An 18,286-nucleotide genomic window follows, 5' to 3' on the forward strand; every position below is an offset into this window, starting at 1 on the left:
AATCTACAACCCACCATCAGTGTAAGGATTTCATAATCTACTATTTTAGGATTTTATAATAATTGGGGTTAACATTTTGTGATCTGATACTAACCACATTTTAAATAGACTAACTGAAGTTATTGCCTGCTGAGTGGCAATTGAACAGTTAAAAACTTTACTTTCAACATTTGCAGCTGTGCAACAGCTTAAAAACAATCCAAGGCTGTTAGTACTTTGTGAAGAACTGTCTTGCTAATAAGACTTAGCTTGCCTGTATATCTGAAGCATTCAAAGCATCCCCTTGTTTTTAAGACACACTCAAGGCCTCATAAAAAATCTTAACATGAATCACTTGCAAAGTGATAAAGGTTAGGACCAGCACACATACCTCCTAATCAGAATAATTTTCTAACTATTGATCATTGAACTTTAATCAACAGAGTAAGACAAATAGGACATCTTATTTGCTGTATTTCCTGTTTCACCATGACAGAAACTGTTTAACACTAGTAAAAATATCTTTCAGGACATAAATGACTAGTCTGCAAAAATCTGGAAACAACTTGAAAAGACTGACAAGCTGTATTTTGGAATAAGAATGAAAGTATGTTTTATGGGATTGTCATTTGTACTTCTAATTCATGTAGTATCTCAAGCTAACATTGAATACAAGGAACAAGCACGTGTAGTTCAGTTACTAGCTATGTAACTTGATGTGGAGATGCTGGCATTGGACTGGGATAAGCACAATACGATGTCTTACAACATCAGGTCAAAGTCCAACAGGTTTATTTGGCAGCACTGGCTTTCAGACTCTCAGGCTCCTTTGTCAGGTGAGCAAGGACTTTTGTTCACAAACAGGGCATATACAGACACAAACTCAATTTACAAGATAATGATTGGAATTACCTTTACAGGTAATCAAGTCTTAAAAGGTTCAGACAAGGTAAGTGGAGAGACGGCCAAGCACAGGTTAAAGAGATGTGTACTATCTCCAGCCAGGAGAGTTAGTGAGATTTTGCAAGCCGAGGCAAGTCATGGGGGTTACAGATAGTGTGACATGAATCCAAGATCCCGGTTGAGGCTGTCCTTATGTGTGCGGAACTTGGCTATCAGTTTCTGCTCACCGATTCTGCGTTGTCCTGTCTCATGAAGGACACCTTGGAGAACATGTACCTGAAAATCAGGGGCTGAATGCCCATGACTGCTGAAACGTTCCCTGACTGGAGCGGAACACTCCTGCTTGGTGATTGTCGCGCGATGTTCATTCATTCATTGTCGTAGCGTCTCCCCAGTGCACCATGCCTCAGGACATCCTTCCCTGCAGCGTATCAGGTTGACAATGTTGACCAAGTCACAAGAGTATGTACCGTGTACCTAGTGAATTGTGTTCTCACGCGAGATGATGGCATCTGTATCGATGATATGGCAAGTCTTGCAGTGGTTGCAGAGGCAGGGTTGTGTGATGTCATGGTCACTGACCTCCTGAAGGCTGGGTAGTTTGCTGCGGACAATGGTCTGTGTGAGATTGTGTGGTTTTTTGAAAGCAAGAATGGAGGTGTGGGGATGGCCTTGGCGAGATATTCATTTTCATCAACGACACATTGAAGGCTCCGGAGAAGATGTTGTAGCTTCTCTGCTCCGGGGAAGTACTGAATGATGTCGAGTACTTCTCCGGAGCAGAGAGGGTACGACATCTTCTCCGGAGTCTTCAACATGTCATCGATGAAAACTAACATCTCGCCAAGGCTATTCCCACACCCCCACTTCTTGCTTTCAAACAACCACATAATCTCAAGCAGACGATTGTCCGCAGCAAACTATCCAGCCTTCAGGAGAACAGTGACCACGACATCACACAACCCTGCCTCTGCAGCCACTACAAGACTTGCCGGATCATTGACACAGATGCCATCATCTCACGTGAGAACACCATCCACCAGACACACGGTACATATTCTTGTGACTCGGCCAATGTTGTCTACCTGATACCCTGCAGGAAAGGATGTCCCAAGGCATGGTGCATTGGGGAGACCATGCAGATGCTATGACAACAAATAGAACATTACGGCATAGAAATAGGCCTTTTGGCCCTTCTTGGCTGTGCCAAACCATTTTTCTGCCTAGTCCCACTGACCTGCAGCTGGACCATATCCCTCCACACTCTTCTCATCCACGTACCTGTCCAAGTTTTTCTTAAGTGATAAAAGTGAGCCCACATTTACCACTTCATCTGGCAGCTCATTCCACACTCCCACCACTCTGTGAAGAACCCCTCCCCCTTATATTCCCTTTAAACTTTTCCCCCCCTTCAACCTTAACCCACATCCTCTAGTTTTTTTCTCCCCTAGCCTCAGTGGAAAAAGCCTGCTTGCATTCACTGTATCTGTACCCATCATACTTTTATACACCTCTATCAAATCTCCCCTCATTCTTCAATACGCCAGGGAATAAAGTCCTAACCTATTCAACCTTTCTCTGTAACTCAGTTTCTCAAGTCCCGGCAATATCTTTGAAAACCTTCTCTGCATTCTTTCAACCTTATTAATATCCTTCCTATAATTAGGTGACCAAAACTGCACACAATACTCTAAATTCGGCCTCACCAATGTCTTGTGCAACCTCGTCATGACATTCCAACTCATACTCAATACTTTGATTTATAAAGGCCAATGTACCAAAAGCACTCCTTATGACCCTATCTACGTGTGACACCACTTTTAGGGAATTCCTATCTGTATTCCCAGATCCCTCTGTTCTACTTCACTCTTCAGTGTCCTACCATTTACCTTGTATGTTCTACCTAGGTTTGTCCGTCCAAAGTGCAATACCTCACGTGTCTCTGCATTAAACTCCATCTGCCATTTTTCAGCCCATTTTTCTAGCTGCTCCAAATCCCTCTGCAAGCTTTGAAAACCTTCCTCACTGTCCACTACACCTCCAATTTTTGTATCATCAGCAAATTTGCGGATCCAATTTACCACTGATGTAGATGACAAATAACAATGGACCCAGCACTGATCCCTATGGCACACCACTAGTCACAGGCCTCCACTCAGAAGCAATCCTCCACAACCACTCTCTGGCTTCTTCCATTGAGCCAATGTCTAATCCAATTTGCTACCTCTCCATGTATACCTAGAGACTGAACCTTCCTAACTAACCTCCCATGTGGGACCTTGTCAAAGGCCTTACTGAAGTCCATGTAGACAACATCCACTGCTTTCTCTTCATCCACTTGCCTGGTAACCTCCTCGAAAAACTCCAATAGATTGGTCAACCATGACCGACCCACACACAAAGCCACGTTGACTCTCCCTAATAAGTCCCTGTCCATCCAAGTATTTGTAGATCCTATTTCTTAGTACTCCTTCCAATAATTTACCTACAACTGACGTCAAACTTACCGGCCTATAATTTCCCGGATCACTTTTTAAAACAACGGAACAACATGAGCTCTCCTCCAATCATCCAGCACCTCACCCGTGGACACTAACATTTTAAATATATCTGCCAAGGCCCCTGCAGTTTCAACACTAGTCTCCTTCAAGGTCTAAGGGAATACCCTGTCCGGTCCTGGGGATTTATCTACTCTGATTTGCCTCAAGACAGGAAGCACCTCTTCCCCTTTACTCTGTATAGGTTCCATGACCTCCTTACTTATTTGCCTTATTTCCGTGGACTCCATGCCAGTTTCCTTAGTAAATATGAATGCAAAAAACCCATTTAATATCTCCCCCATTTCTTTTGGTTCCATACAAAGCCAATCACTCTGATTTTCAATAGGACCAATTTTATTCCTTAACATCCTTTTGCTCTTAATATACCTGTAGAAGCTCTTAGGATTATCCTTCACCTCGACTGCCAAAGCAACCTCATGTCTTCTTTTAGCCCTAACACCGCTCGACGATCACCAGGCAGGAGTATTCCCTTCCAGTCGGGGAACACTTCATCAATTGTGGGCATTCAGCCTCTGATCTTCAGGTAAACGTTCTCCAATGCAGCTTTCACGACACACGACAACGCAGAGTTGCTGAGCAGAAACTGATAGCCAAGTTCCGCATACGAGGACGGCCTCAACCAGGAGTTTGGGTTCATCTTACACTATCTGTAACCCCCACAACTTGCCTCAGCTTGCAAGCTGTCACTAACTTCCCTGGCTGGAGACAATACACACCTCTTTAAGCTGTGCTTTGCCCTCTCTCCATTCACATTATCTGTACCTTTAGTACTTGATTACCTGTAAAGATTCGCATTCCAACCATTATCTTACAAATTGAGTCACTTGAGCCATGGATGTGGGGATGAAGCTAGGGACCTAACTTTTAACCAACTGAAAGAGTTAATACAACCTATGTCCAAATATGTTCCCCCCCCCCCTTTGTTTGATCTTCCAAAACCATAAAGGAAATGGCAGGTATGAGCGAGAGGCCAGTTTGCTGCATTTGATGTCGGATGTGGGAGTTCCTGGAGACGAGTTGCCTCCCAGAAATCCACATCCATGCGAGATGCATGGAGCTGCAACTCCTGAAGGACCGTGTAAGGGAGCTGGAGTTGCGGCTCGATGACCTCAGTTTAGTCACGGAAAATGAGAAATGAATAGATAGAAGTTATAGGCAGGTAGTCACACCGGGGCCTCGGAAGGAAGACATGTGGGTCACAGTTAGGAAGGGTAAAAGTCAGAAGAGTGATGTACCAGAAAGTACCCCAGTGGCAGTCTCCCATAATCGTAAGGGCTGGCAACAGATTGGAGAGGGGAAGGGAGTGAGCAGTCAGTGGAGGGATCCCCTGTGGTTGCCCCCCTCCAAAATAGGTATATTGTTTTGGATTCTGTGGACGCAGATGGCCCTCTAGAGATAAACCATGAGGACCAGATCACCTACACGGAGACAGGCTCTGTGGCCCAGAAAAGAAAGAAGGGGAATAGGAGAACCATTGTGGTGGGGGACGCGATGGTTAGAGGCACGGACAGGCGGTTCTGCAGACGCGAATGAGACTCCAGAATGGTAGTCTGCCTCCCTGGTGCCGGGGTACTGGATGTCTCCAAGAGGATAGGAAGCATATTAAAAAGGGAAGGTAATCAAACAGATGTAATTGTACACATTGGTGAAAATGATGTAGGTAGAAAGAGCAGGGGGGGTCATACAAGAGCAATTCAGGGAGATGGGCGCTAGGCTACAAAGTATGGCCTCTAGGGTAGCAATCTCTGGACTGCTCCCAGTGCCTAGTACTAGTGAGGCTAGGAACAGAGAGATTCTACAATTGAATGCGTGGCTGAAGGACTGGTGCAAAAGGGAGGGTTTCAAATTCATGGATCATTGGGAAGTCTTCACAAGAGGATGGCACCTGCACAGAAAGGATGGGTTATACCTTAACTGGAAGGGCACAAATATCCTGGCTGGGCATTTTGCTACAGTGTTTCGGCAGGGTTTAAACTAGTGTGGCAGGGGAGTGGGGATCAAAACAGTATGTCAGTAAGCACTGAGGCTGGGGTCGAGCTGGGGGCCAGGGTAAGGCTAGCTAAGAAAAAGAGCATTCTGGAGAAGGATGAACTGAGTGGGCCTGGAGGTCTGGAGTGCATCTGCTTCAATGCAAGGAGCGTAACAAGTAAGACAGACGAACTTAAGGCCTTAATGCTTACGCAGAATTTGGATGTGGTTGCGGTGACAGAGACTTGGTTAAAAGAAGGACAGGACTGGCAGCTGAATATTCCAGGGTACAAGTGTTTTAGGCGAGACAGAGGGCTTAAAAGAGGTGGGGGAGTAGCAATATTAGTTAGGGATCATATTACAGCAGTGCAGAGGGTGGACAATTTAAAGGGGTCATGTAATGAGTCATTGTGGGTGGAGCTCAGAAACAGGAAGGGTGCAATCACTATGCTGGGGATGTACTACAGGCCACCCAACAGCCCATGGGAAGTGGAGGAATGGATATGTAAGGAGATTCTGGATAGGTGCAGAAAAAAATAGGGTTGATGTAGTGGGAGACTTTAATTTCCCTGGTACAGACTGGAAAGTGCTTAGGGCTGGCGGTCTGAACAGGGAGGAATTAGTAAAATGCGTACTGGAAGGTTCTTTGGAACAGTATGTAGATAGCCCAACTAGAGAGGGGGCTATACTGGTCCTAGTTCTGGGAAATGAGCCCGGTCTGGTGGTCAAAGTTTCAGTAGGGGAACATGTGGCAAATAGTGGCCACAATTCTATTCACTTTAGGATAGTAATGGACAAGGATGATTGTTATCCTACGGGTAGGGTGCTAAATTTGGGGAAGGCTAACTATAACCGGATTAGGCAGGAATTGGTGGCCGTTGGTTAGGAGAGGCTGTTCGAGGATAAGTCCATGTCTGGCATGTGCAAGTTTTTTTAAGGAACAGTTGATAAGGCTGCAGGATAGGCATGTGCCTATAAAAAGGAAGGATAGGAAAGGTAGGATTTGAGAGCCATGGATAACCAGGGAAATTGAGAATTTGATCAAAAAGAAAAGAGGTGTATGTTAGGTCCAGGCAACTGAAAACGGATGGGGCTCTGGAGGAATACAGAGAGAGTAGGAAAGAACTCAAACAGGGAGTTAGAAGGGCAAAAAGAGGTCACAAAATGTTCTTGACAGACAGGATTAAGGAGAATCCTAAGGCATTTTGTTCATACATTAGGAACAAAAGAGTTGTCAGGGAAAAATAAAAACAAAAATCAGACCTCTCAGGGACAAAGGAGGGGAATTATGCTTAGAACCCAAGGGAATAGGGGAGATCCTACATGAATATTTTGCATCAGTATTCACAAAGGAGAGGGACGTGTTGACTGGGAGTGTCTCAGAGGGAGGTGTTGACCCATTAGAGAGAATCTCCATTCCAAGGGAGTAAGTGTTAGGTTTTTTAGGGAACATTAAAAATGACAAATCCCCACGGCCCAATGACATCTATCCGAGACTGCTCAGGGAGACACAAGGTGAAATTGCTGGGCCTCTGATGGAAATCTTTGTCTCTTCACTGGACACAGGTGAGGTCCCTGAGGATTGGAGGATAGCAAATGTGGTACCGTTATTTAAAAAGGGTATTAGGGATAACCCGAGTAATTATAGGCTGGTGAGCTTGACGTCTGTGGTAGGGAAGTTGTTGGAGCGGATTCTCAGAGATAGGACGTATGCGCATTTAGAACGGATCAATCTCATTAGTGACAGACAGCATGGCTTTGTAAGAGGGAGCTCGTGCCTCACAAATTTGGTGGAGTTTTTTGAGGAGGTGATAAAAATGGTTGACGAAGGAAAGGTCGTGGATGTCATCTATATGGATTTCAGTAAGGCGTTTGACAAAATCCCTCATGCCAGGTTGGTTAAGAAGGTTAAGGCTCATGGGATACAAGGAGAGGTGGCTAGATGGATAGAGAACTGGCTCGGCCACAGGAGACAGAGGGTAGCAGTCGAAGAGTCTTTTTCTGGCTGGAGGTCTGTGACCAGTGGTGTTCTGCAGGGCTCTGTACTGGGACCTCTGCTTTTTGTGATGATCTGGAATAAGGTGTAACTGGTGTTAATAGCAAGTTTGCAGATAACACGAAGGTGGCTGGACATGCGGATAGCTATGAACATTGTCGAACAATACAGCAAGATATAGATAGGCTGGAAAATTGGGCGGAGAAATGGCAGATGGAATTTAATCCAGATTAATGCGAGGTGATGCATTTTAGAAGAACTAATATAGGGAGGAGCTATACAATAAATGGCAGGGCCATCAAGAGTATAGAAACACAGAGGGACCTAGGTGTGCAAGTCCACAAATCCCTGAAGGTGGCAGCACAGGTGGAGAAGGTGGTGAAGAAGGCATACGGTATGCTTGCCTTTATAGGACAGGGTATAGAGTATAAAAGCTGGAGTCTGATGTTGCAGCTGTATAGAACGCTGGTTCGGCCACATTTGGAGTACTGCATCCAAATCTGGTCGCCACACTACCAGAAGGACGTGGAGGCTTTAGAGAGAGTGCAGAGAAGGCTTACCAGGATGTTGCCTGGTATGGAGGGTCTTAGCTGTGGAGGAGAGATTGGGTAGACTGGGGTTGTTCTCCGTGGAAAGACGGAGAATGAGGGGAGACTTAATAGAGGTGTACAAAATTATGAAGGGTATAGATAGGGTGAATAGTGGGAAGCTTTTTCCCAGGTGGGAGGTGACGATCACGAGGGATCGTAGGCTGAAGGTGAGAGTGACAAGGTATAACTCTGATATCAGAGGGACATTTTTTTACGCAGAGGGTGGTGGGGGCCTGGAATGCACTGCCAAGTAGGATGGTGGAGGGAGACACGCTGGCATCGTTTAAGAATTACCTGGATAGTCACATGAGCAGCCTGGGAATGGAGGGATACAAACAAGTGGTTTAGTTGGACCAATGAGTGGGTCAGGCTTGGAGAGCTGAAGGGCCTGTTTCCTGTACTGTTCTTTGTATGGCACAAGCAGACCAAAAATTAGGGATAAATATTGACAGTTCTGAGACATCATTGGCACAGTTATTGCACTGCTGCTATGATGTCAACTCTCCTAAGACATTGCTCAAACAAGGATGAAGAGAAAGACTTGCAAAAATATTCTAAGTCTCATACAAGGATTCAAACGGGAGAGTTTCAGATCTGTTTTTTCAATGGTGAGGCCACAAGTCCAATCTTATGCCAGCCTGCAAAAAAATAGTGCTAAATCTGTGTCAGGCCAGAAGTGGGGGGGCCGAAGCTCGCTGGATAGTTGGCATCTCGCAGTAGAAAGCATAATCACACATGCACAGATCTCTGTTCTGTGACCACGCCTTTGCTCCTACCCCCTGTCCTGGCCCTGTCTCCCCATCCCAGTTGATCACTGAGCCCCAGTGGCAGGGTGTGCAGCTTCCCTCCACCTCCCCTTAGGCTTGGCCTCCTTGGCACCATAACTGGCACAGCCAGGGTACTAGGCTGGCACTGGCCAAGGGACACTATCCTCCCCCTTACCCCCAACCTCCTGGGGGCCTCAAAGGCCTCCGGTCCTATTGGTGAGGCCATCACAACAGGTCTCTTTTGATGGGGACCATATGTGATCCCCCATCAGTTAGGACTTTCCCCAGCATGGCTGCTAAAATAAGCGAGCCCAGATGATTGTATCCCAGGCTTACTAATAATACTTGAATCCACATTAAAATGGATTTGAATGTTATAATCATTCTCATTCCCTTCTTGGGCACGAGGCTAACCTACTGGATATCCAAGGCCGGTAAGATTGCAATAGGTGAGAAATTGGGCATGCCCCGCCCATCAACTGGCAGAAAGAGAAGGTAAGATCACCTCTTTTAACTTTTCTGTTAGCACTCAAAGGATCTGCACCTTTGAGGGTTGATACATGTTGTATTTACTGCTTTTTGTTAAATGTATTTACCGTTCATGCTTCATAAATTATACTTGATAATAACTGTAATGGGAAAACAAGCTGTGGGGAGGAAACAAAAAGTCAAAAGCAAGGTATAGATATATGTTAAATGAGCGGGAAGAATATAGGAATATTGAAATTTAGGAAAATATCAGGTTGTCCACTTTGGCAAAATTTTTCCGACATTCCCTTGGTGGGCGCTTCCAGTCCCATTGAAGGCGAACCTCCAGCCACGGATTCCCCAGTAGCAGAGAATGTGAACAAAGGTGGAAGGACTGGAAGACCCTGTCACTGGCCAACAGTGGGCTGCCTTTGCCAGTGCAAAATACGCCATAGGGAGCGCACTGAAAACCTTTGACAGGAAGAGTGAAAAAGCAGAGGATGATTTAAATGGAGAGTGTGGGGAATGTTGTGGTGCAGTGTGATCTTTGTGTCTTTCTATGTGAATCACAAAAAAATCAGCACGCAGCTACAGCAGGTGATTAAGAAGGAAAACAGAATGTTGCCTTTTATTGGAAAGAAAATGGTATATATAAGTAGAGAAATCTTGCTGCAACTATGCAGATCATTGTTGAAACTACACCGAGAAGACTGCGTGCTGTTTTGGTCACTGTACTTGAGGAGGGATATATTTACATTGGAAGCAGATCAGAGAAGATTTATTCAGCCAGTTCCAGGGAGGGATGGGCTGTCTTAATGAGGAAATGTTAAACAGTTTGAGTCAATTCTCACAGGAGTTTGGAGAAATGAGAGGTGACTTTATGAAATGAGAGGGGCAGCACAGTAGCACAGCTGCTTCACAGCTCCAGGGTCCTGGATTCGATTCCCGGCTCAGGTCACTATCTGTGTGGAGTTTGCACGTTCTCCTCGTGTCTGTGTGGCTTTCCTTCCACAGTCCAAAGATGCGCGGGTTAGGTTGATTGGCTATGCTAAAAAAATTGCCCCTTAGTGTCCAGGGATGTGTAGGTCAGAGATTAGTGGGTATATGTTGGGATATGGGGGTAGGGCCTGGGTGGGATTGTGTTTGGTGCAGACTCGATGGGTCAAAGGGCCTCTTTCTGCACTGTAGGTTCTATGATTCTATGATTTGTTGAGACAAGGAGAATTCTGGAACAGCAAGACAGGGTAGATGCTGAGAAGCTGTTTAGGTAATCTAGAATCTAGCATAGTTTCAAAGTAAGACTCTTCCATTTAAGATGGAGATGAAGAGGAACTTTTTTTTTTAAAAGTGTGTTAGTGTATGGAATTGTCTTCACCAGTGAGCAGTGGAGGTTGGCTCATTAATATATTTAGGGTTGAATTGGACAGACCTTTGATTGCCAAAGGAGTCAAAGGGCAAATGGGGATAGAAAGGAAAGTAGAGTTGAGGCTGCAATAGATCATCATGATCTTATCAAATGGGTCTATCACTGCTGCTATTTCTGATGACCTTTTGTTGTAGTTTCACCGTATTCTTATCCTGCTTGAATTTGTCAAATGTGTGATTTATATCTGGTCAGCAAAGTGGATCACTTTCTGACTATTTTAATGTCAATTGCCACACTGATTTATTATTAGAGATTAGACATGGAGCCTGTGAGATGTAGCCATAACTTGTCAAAACTCTGTTACTCATCATGTTGCATTATGCATTTGTTTGATGTTCCAGTGAGGAAATCTTGAGACTTATGTTTAAACATGAACCATTTATTGTTAATATTTAACTACGTACAGATCCCAGCTGTAACCCAGGGATGTGTGGTGCTGCTCCATGCACGTTGGTCCTTTCCAAAGTGTTCTTTCTAGATTGTTCTCTCAGTCTTTTACCGTATAACTCTTTAAATCTTACTGTGTATGGATCTATCCTCGAGTGCCATGTTAACCCTTGCAGTGCCAAGCACCTTAACATTACAATGACACACAGTCACTGGAACGTATTCCTGGAGGTTCCATCACATGACTGCCAGCCTCCAAATGCCCATCCTCACCCTCTCACGATTGGTCACCACTCCCACTCAAATTCACAACACACAACTTTCCCATGGTCAACTGGGAAACAAAATGAATCTTCATTTCCTGATTGTTAGGATGATTATCGACTGTGAATCAATCTTCTCACAAGTGCTGGGTGGGACAATGACAGATCGACAATGAGGGAGTGAGTGGTCCTTCTGGTTCCTGTTGTGTCTGACACTTGTGTGTTCTCTGTTGCGGGGGGCGGGCTGGTGACGTTCCTGCCTACATTTGTGTCGGGGATGACACCAGGGCCATCAATTGACTGGTCCACGGTGCGTGTTTTCTTCCAGTTCCTGGCATTCTTGTCACGCGTGACAATGGAGCTCAGTGTTTCCTGTCTAGGGTGGGGTGGACTGTGCCGGGGATCGCAAGTGTGGAGGTTGAGGATCGTTTGTGTTGGTGTCCATGTTGGAGTGACCTCCGGCATGTTTGACATTGGAGGTGACGGCATGGGATTGTGGGGGCTCACACAGTTCCCTGTGGTTGAAGGACTTTTCCCGAAATTGACTTGGGAATCATTTTGATTGGGGGGTTGCGGATTCTGGGAGGGACGGAGCTTTGGTCGCCACGTGAATGTGGGGTTGATCCGTCCCGGTTCCTGGGATTGGGCGTGTATGGCTGCGTGGAGTCCGTGCTAGTTCCGTTGCTGGGAATCGCTGGGCGCGAGGCGCGGGAGGTTTGGAGTTGGTGCACGCTGCGGTGGTCGGGTGCCCAGAGGGAATGAAACATTTGCTGCCTTTGTTGGGTGGGCCGGTTTCTGTCCCGGAGTCAGTCTCTTTGGGTGGGTTGCGGTGCGGGAGCCTGGCTCCTTGCGGCTGGAGGGCTTTCGGTGGTCTGTTTCTCGGTGGCCCCAGTGGCCCGGTGTTGTTGGGGGGGGCTGTGGTGGGATTGGCCTCATTGTCGTGGCTCGTGCGCCCAGTCCTTGGGTGGGTCGGGGGTGTTGGTGGGTGGGTGGGGCGGTGGGGGCCTAGGTGGATGGACCTGGCCCCAAGTGCATTTCTGGCTGCGTACAAGATCCATGACATTACCCTGAAGAAAATTCCTTTCTATTTCAAAGAACAAAGAAAATTACAGCATAGGAACAGGCCCTTCAGCCTCCAAGTCTGAACTAGAACTCCCTATCCTTCTGGGGACCATATCCCTCTATTGCCATCCTATTCATGTATTTGTCAAGATGCCCCTTAAATGTCACTACTGTATACGCTTCCATTACCTCGCCTGGCAACAATTTTCAGGCACCCACTACCCTCTGTGTAAAAAATCTGCCTCGTACATCTCCATTAAACCTTGCCTCTCACACCTTGAACCTGTTCCCTCTAGTAATTGACTCTTCCACCCTGGGAAAAAGTTTCTGACTATCCAGTCTGTCCATGCCTCTCAATCTTGTAGACTTCTACCAGGTTGCCCCTCGGCCTCCATCATTCCAGTGAGAACAGGCCAGGTTTCTCCGGCCTCTCCTCATAGTTGATGCCCTCCTTACCAGGCGGCATCCTGGTGAATCTTTTCTGTATCCTCTCCAGGGCCTCCACATCCTTTAGTAATGTGGCGACCAGAATTGAACACTATATCCCAAGCGTGGCCTAAAGCTCTATAAAGCTGCAACATGACTTTTTAAACTCAATGCCCCGACCAATGAAGGCAAGCATGCCGTATGCCTTCTTGATTACCTTCTCCACCTGCGTTGCCACTTTCAGTGACCTGTGTATCTGTACACCCAGATCGCTTTGCCTATCAAACTCTTAAGGTTTCTGCCATTTACTGTATATTTCCTATCATATTAGACCTTCTAAAATGCATTACCTCACATTTCATTGCAAATTCTCTTGTTTCAACAACGTGAAATGGATGACCGAATGTCCTTTTCTGTTTGTGACTGGAAAGGCAATGCCTGTCGAAATGGGGGAAGGGAGTACTGTGTGCCGTTTTGGTCCCCTTATTTGCAGGGGGATGTGTTGGCCTTGGGGGGAGCACGGGGAAGGTTCACCAGGCTGATACCGGAGATGAGGGGGTTGGCTTATGAGGGGAGATTGGATAGACTGGGCCTGTACTCGCTGGCATTTAGAAGGCTGAGGGGAGATCTTATAGAGACTTACAAGATAATGAAGGGGCTAGTTGGGTCAAGGTAGAGAGATCCTTTCTGCTTAGAAAGGAAACCAGAACTAGAGGGCACAGCCTCAAAATAAGGGGGGAGGCAGTTTAGAACAGAATTGAGGAGGAACAACTTCACTCAAAAGGTGGTGAATCTCTGGAATTCTCTGCCCACTGAAATGGTGGAGGCTACCTCGTTGAATATATTTAAGTCACGGGTAGATAGATTTCTGATATACAAGGGAATTAAGGGTTATGGGGAGCAGGTGGGAAGGTGGAACCGATCCACTTCAGATCAGCCATGATCTTATGGAATGGCGGGGCAGGCTCGAAGGGCTGGATGGCCTACTCCTGCTCTTATTCCTTATGTTCTTATGAAGAACACCATCTGCTTGGCTCCCTACTTTAAATTCTGTTTTCAGCTTCTTAATTATCCATTTTTCCAATTCTTCTGTGTGATCCCATAGGAAATCATCCAAATGCATTATAAAAATTCCACCTAATTTTCCTTTCGTTTTCAGTAAAACATTGCTTGATCTGCTTTTAACTGGATGCACCAGTCTTCAGTTATATAGATCATAGTAAAATACCAAACCCTTGATGCATCAGTCAACCCATATACACATTTATTTAATTTCCACGAATGTCCCTGTGTATGACCTGCTTCTTTGGGTGGCCTCAAAAAACTTTTCTTTGAAATTCTTCACTCTGCAGAAGTGCTGCTTTGATGTCAATTGATATACAGATCCAATTATGAGATGCTAGAACAGCAAAATAAAAAAATTCAGTGTCACTTTCCCTGCTGTGGGTGAATCAACCCTAATGTCTCTCCCATCTAAATGTTCCTCATACCCACAAACTACTAATCTGGCTTTCGCTTTATACGGTCCATCTTGTAAAACTTTCTCTGTGCAAACCCACCTATGGGATAAAGCAGGCTGCCCTTCATCAGGTACCTTTGTTTACACCCCAAACTCCTTCCAACTGTCCAACGCCCTTTGTTTGGCCTCTCTTACTTCCATGAGCTCCATTTTGTTTGCAGCTGTCAATATTCCCTTATTATGGGTCTTCTGCTCCTATTCCTGTCATTGGTTTGATTCCTAGCCTGCCTCATTAAACTCTGGCCTCTACTGCCCTGTTTCTGTCAGGGTTGCTACGCTGTTCTCAGTTGACACACCTTTGGTCACAGATTCATGACTTATTCCTGGGTTCACAAAGTCTTACGATCTCACCTTCAGGACTTAGGTCTCATTTTGTTTCCATCTGTCCACTCCACCCCATTTTTCCAATCTATTGCTTTGAATTCTTGTCCTCATTCTTGTATGTTGAGCCGGTGTTTGTACTTTCCTGTTTCCCCAATTATAGTAGCCTCCCTCTAGTCTCTTGAGCCTTTGGGTATGTATGATACCACTGTGCCTACTGGGTAGCTGAACCTTTGAAGTAGCAGCTTTATCCCCTGCTTCACTGGTACTTTGTTGATCATCAGATTCCCTCTGCTCATCATAATAACAAAGATTATGTGCACTTCTGCATCTTGCTCAGATGCTCCATATTCATACCCAAGTCCAACTACTCTTGAAGAGTGGGTTCGCACTGTCCGGTTACCATGTCGTACTATAAGTACCTTGCTGTCTGTTCCTATTACTTTCTGGGCCCTTTCCACTCTGTTTTGCCTCCTCTTTTATAATAGACTCTACCGCCTTTCTCAAAGCATAACCCCGATGGTCTTATGCAATTCCTTAGGGCCCTTCTTACCTGTTCTGAAACCTCAGCCTGAATGAAGGCCTTTCTCTCTGCATGCAAAGCATTCAGTTCTGCAGAAAACATGGAGTGCTTGTTCTTTCTAGCACTGGGGGAGCATCTGTTAATACTGATGGCAACTTTGGATTTCTCCTGTATACCAACTGATATGGGCTAATAGCCCCCCCACCACTTGTAATGAATTTTTCGCATGCGCTCCCCATGTTAATGCAAGCTGCAATTTACATCCCACTTGATCCACCAAAATTTTACGCAGCATGTCATCTATAACTGTGTGGTTCCTTTCACAGAGGCCATTGCTGAATGGGCTCTCTGCTGCAATGTGCATTATTGCAAGATTTAAATTCATATCTTGAAACTCATCATTTGTGAATTCGCCCCCATTGTCCGTCAAAAATTGAGACAGTGCCCCCAATCCTGTTTGAATCCAGTGGTCGTAATTTTATCTATAATGGTCTTTTTATCTTTGCTATAAACCACCGTGGATATGCTAAATCAGGTGGCCATGTCCACAAATTGCAATAGATAGATGCCTATGTCCTTGTCCCATATCTTTAGGTCCATTGCCACTATATCATGGAAATCTCGTGCTAATGGTAGACTCACAACTGGATGGGGAGGTGTCCTTCTATATTTTATACTAATTTCACACTGGTCTGATATGAGAGGAAGAGGCTGGCTAGGGTAAACGTTGGACCCTTAGAGGATGAGAGGGGGGACTTAGTGGTAGGGGATGGGGAAATGGCTGAGGTCTTGAATAACTTTTTTGTTTCGGTCTTCACGGAGGAGGACGTGAATAATTTGCCGGGTGTTAGCGATGGAAAGGTGGTAGGACTGGAGGGTCTCAATGACATTATTCTTACTAGAGAGGCGGTGCTCGACAGACTGGAGGGACTGATTGTGGACAAGTCCCCAGGACCGGATGGAATGCATCCGAGGGTTCTGAAAGAAATGGTGGAGGTGATAGTGGATGCCTTGGTGGTTATTTTCCAAACGTCGCTGGATTCCGGGGAAGTGCCGGAAGATTGAAAAACGGCTAATGTTACGCCGTTGTTTAAGAAGGGTGCCAGGCAAAAGGCAGGGAATTATAGGCCGGTTAGTTTAACGTCTGTTGTAGGTAAAATGTTAGAATCCGTCATCAAGGAGGAAATAGCGAGGCATCTTGAGGGGAATTGCTTGATAGAGCAGACGTAGCACGGTTTCGTTAAGGGGAAGTCGTGTCTGACAAATTTATTGGAGTTCTATGAGGATGTGTCTAGGGCGGTGGATAGAGGAGAGCCGGTGGATGTGGTCTTTCTGGATTTTCAGAAGGCGTTTGACAAGGTACCTCACGAGGTTATTGCAGAAGGTAAGGGGGCATGGAGTTGGGGGTAGGGTGTTAGCGTGGATAGAGGATTGGTTGTCAAATAGGAGGCAGAGAGTGGGGGTTAACGGGTGCTATTCGGATTGGCAGTTGGTGACTAGTGGAGTGCCCCAGGGGTCGGTGCTGGGGCCTCAGCTATTTAACATTTATATAGATGATCTGGAGGAGGGAACCGAGTGTATGGTGTCGAAATTTGCTGATGACACCAAGATTGGTGGAACGGCAAATTGCGCGGAGGGTGTGGAGAGTCTGCAGAAGGATCTAGATAGGCTGGGCGAATGGGCCAGGAAATGGCAAATGGAATTTAATGTTGGCAAGTGCGAGGTAGTCCACTTTGGTAGGAATAATGGTAGGAAGGACTATTACTTACGTGGCGAAAAACTGCAGCAGGCGACGGTGCAGAGGGACCTCGGGGTCCTTGTGCATGAGTCGCAAAAACCCAGCTTGCAGATGCAGCAGGTGGTCAGGAAGGCTAATGGGATGCTGGCCTTGATAGCAAGGGGGATTGAATATAAAAGTTGGGAGGTCTTGCTGCAGCTGTATAGGGCATTGGTGAGGCCGCAGCTGGAGTAGTGTGTGCAGTTTTGGTCGCCGCACTTACGCAAGGATATTTTGGCCTTGGAGGGAGTGCAGAGGAGGTTTACTAGGCTGATACCAGAGTTGAGGGGGTTGAGCTATGAGGAGAGGCTGAATAAACTAGGCTTGTACTCGTTAGAGTTTAGAAGAATGAGGGGAGATCTCATTGAGACGTATAAGATGATGAAAGGGATGGATAGGATAGAGGTGGAGAGACTCTTCCCGCTCAGAAAGAACAGTAGGACTAGGGGGCACAGCCTCAAGATAAGGGGGCGCGGTTTAGAACGGAGTTGAGGAGGAACTTCTTTACTCAAAGGGTGGTGAATCTCTGGAATTGTCTGCCCGTTGAAGTGGTGGAGGCTGCCTCGCTAAATATTTTTAAGACGCGGGTTGATGAGTTTTTGATAAGCGAAGGGATTAAGGGTTATGGGGAGAGGGCGGGAATGTGGAACTGAGCCACGACAGATCAGCCATGATCTTATTGGATGGCGGGGCAGGCTCGAAGGGCTAGATGGCCTACTCCTGCTCCTATTTCTTATGTTCTATGTTCTTATGTTCACTACATCTGATTGTATCTTGTAGGTCAGCTCAGCGAAACCTGTGTAAACTGTAAGTTTGGGGTACAAAGTTAAACTGGCTAATGATACCATCAGTCCTAAATTTTAATTAGGTCCAAATTCTTATATCAATGTCAACAGTGTTTCTTTATATGTACAATTTCCTCCCTTGCCTCTCAGTATGCTGGGGTATATCCCATCAGGCCTGGAGACTTGTCAACCTTAATGTTTCTCAAGGTCCACAATACCTCCTCCTTTTCAATCTCAACATGACTCAAACTATCTACACACTCTTCCCCAGACTCATCATCCACCAAGTCCTTCTTTTTGGTGAATACTCATTTAATACCTCACACATTTCCTCTGGCTCCAAGCATAGATTCCCTCCACTGTCCTTGATTGGGCCAACCCTCTCCCTGTTTTCCCTCTAATTGTATAAAAAGTTTTGGGATTTTCCGTAATCCTGCAGGCCAATGACTTTTTGTGACCCCTTTTAGCCCTCCTAACACCTTGCTTAAGTTTCTTTCTACTTTCCCTGTGTTCCACATTTGTTTCGTGTGTTCCTAGCTTCCTGGCCTTGAAAAATCCTTCCTTT

The 18,286-nt window shown here is 45.8% G+C and overlaps 1 protein-coding gene across 1 annotated transcript in view; it reads right to left on the bottom strand.

Moving 5' to 3' along the window:
- LOC145346843 (piezo-type mechanosensitive ion channel component 2-like) overlaps positions 1-18,286 on the bottom strand; it is an 895,380-nt gene that overhangs the window by 616,343 nt on the left and 260,751 nt on the right. The window lies entirely within an intron of this gene.

The sequence above is a fragment of the Carcharhinus amblyrhynchos genome, chromosome 8, assembly GCF_965287045.1.
Source record: "Carcharhinus amblyrhynchos chromosome 8, sCarAmb.v2.hapA, whole genome shotgun sequence".
NCBI classification, from domain to species: Eukaryota; Metazoa; Chordata; class Chondrichthyes; order Carcharhiniformes; family Carcharhinidae; genus Carcharhinus; species Carcharhinus amblyrhynchos.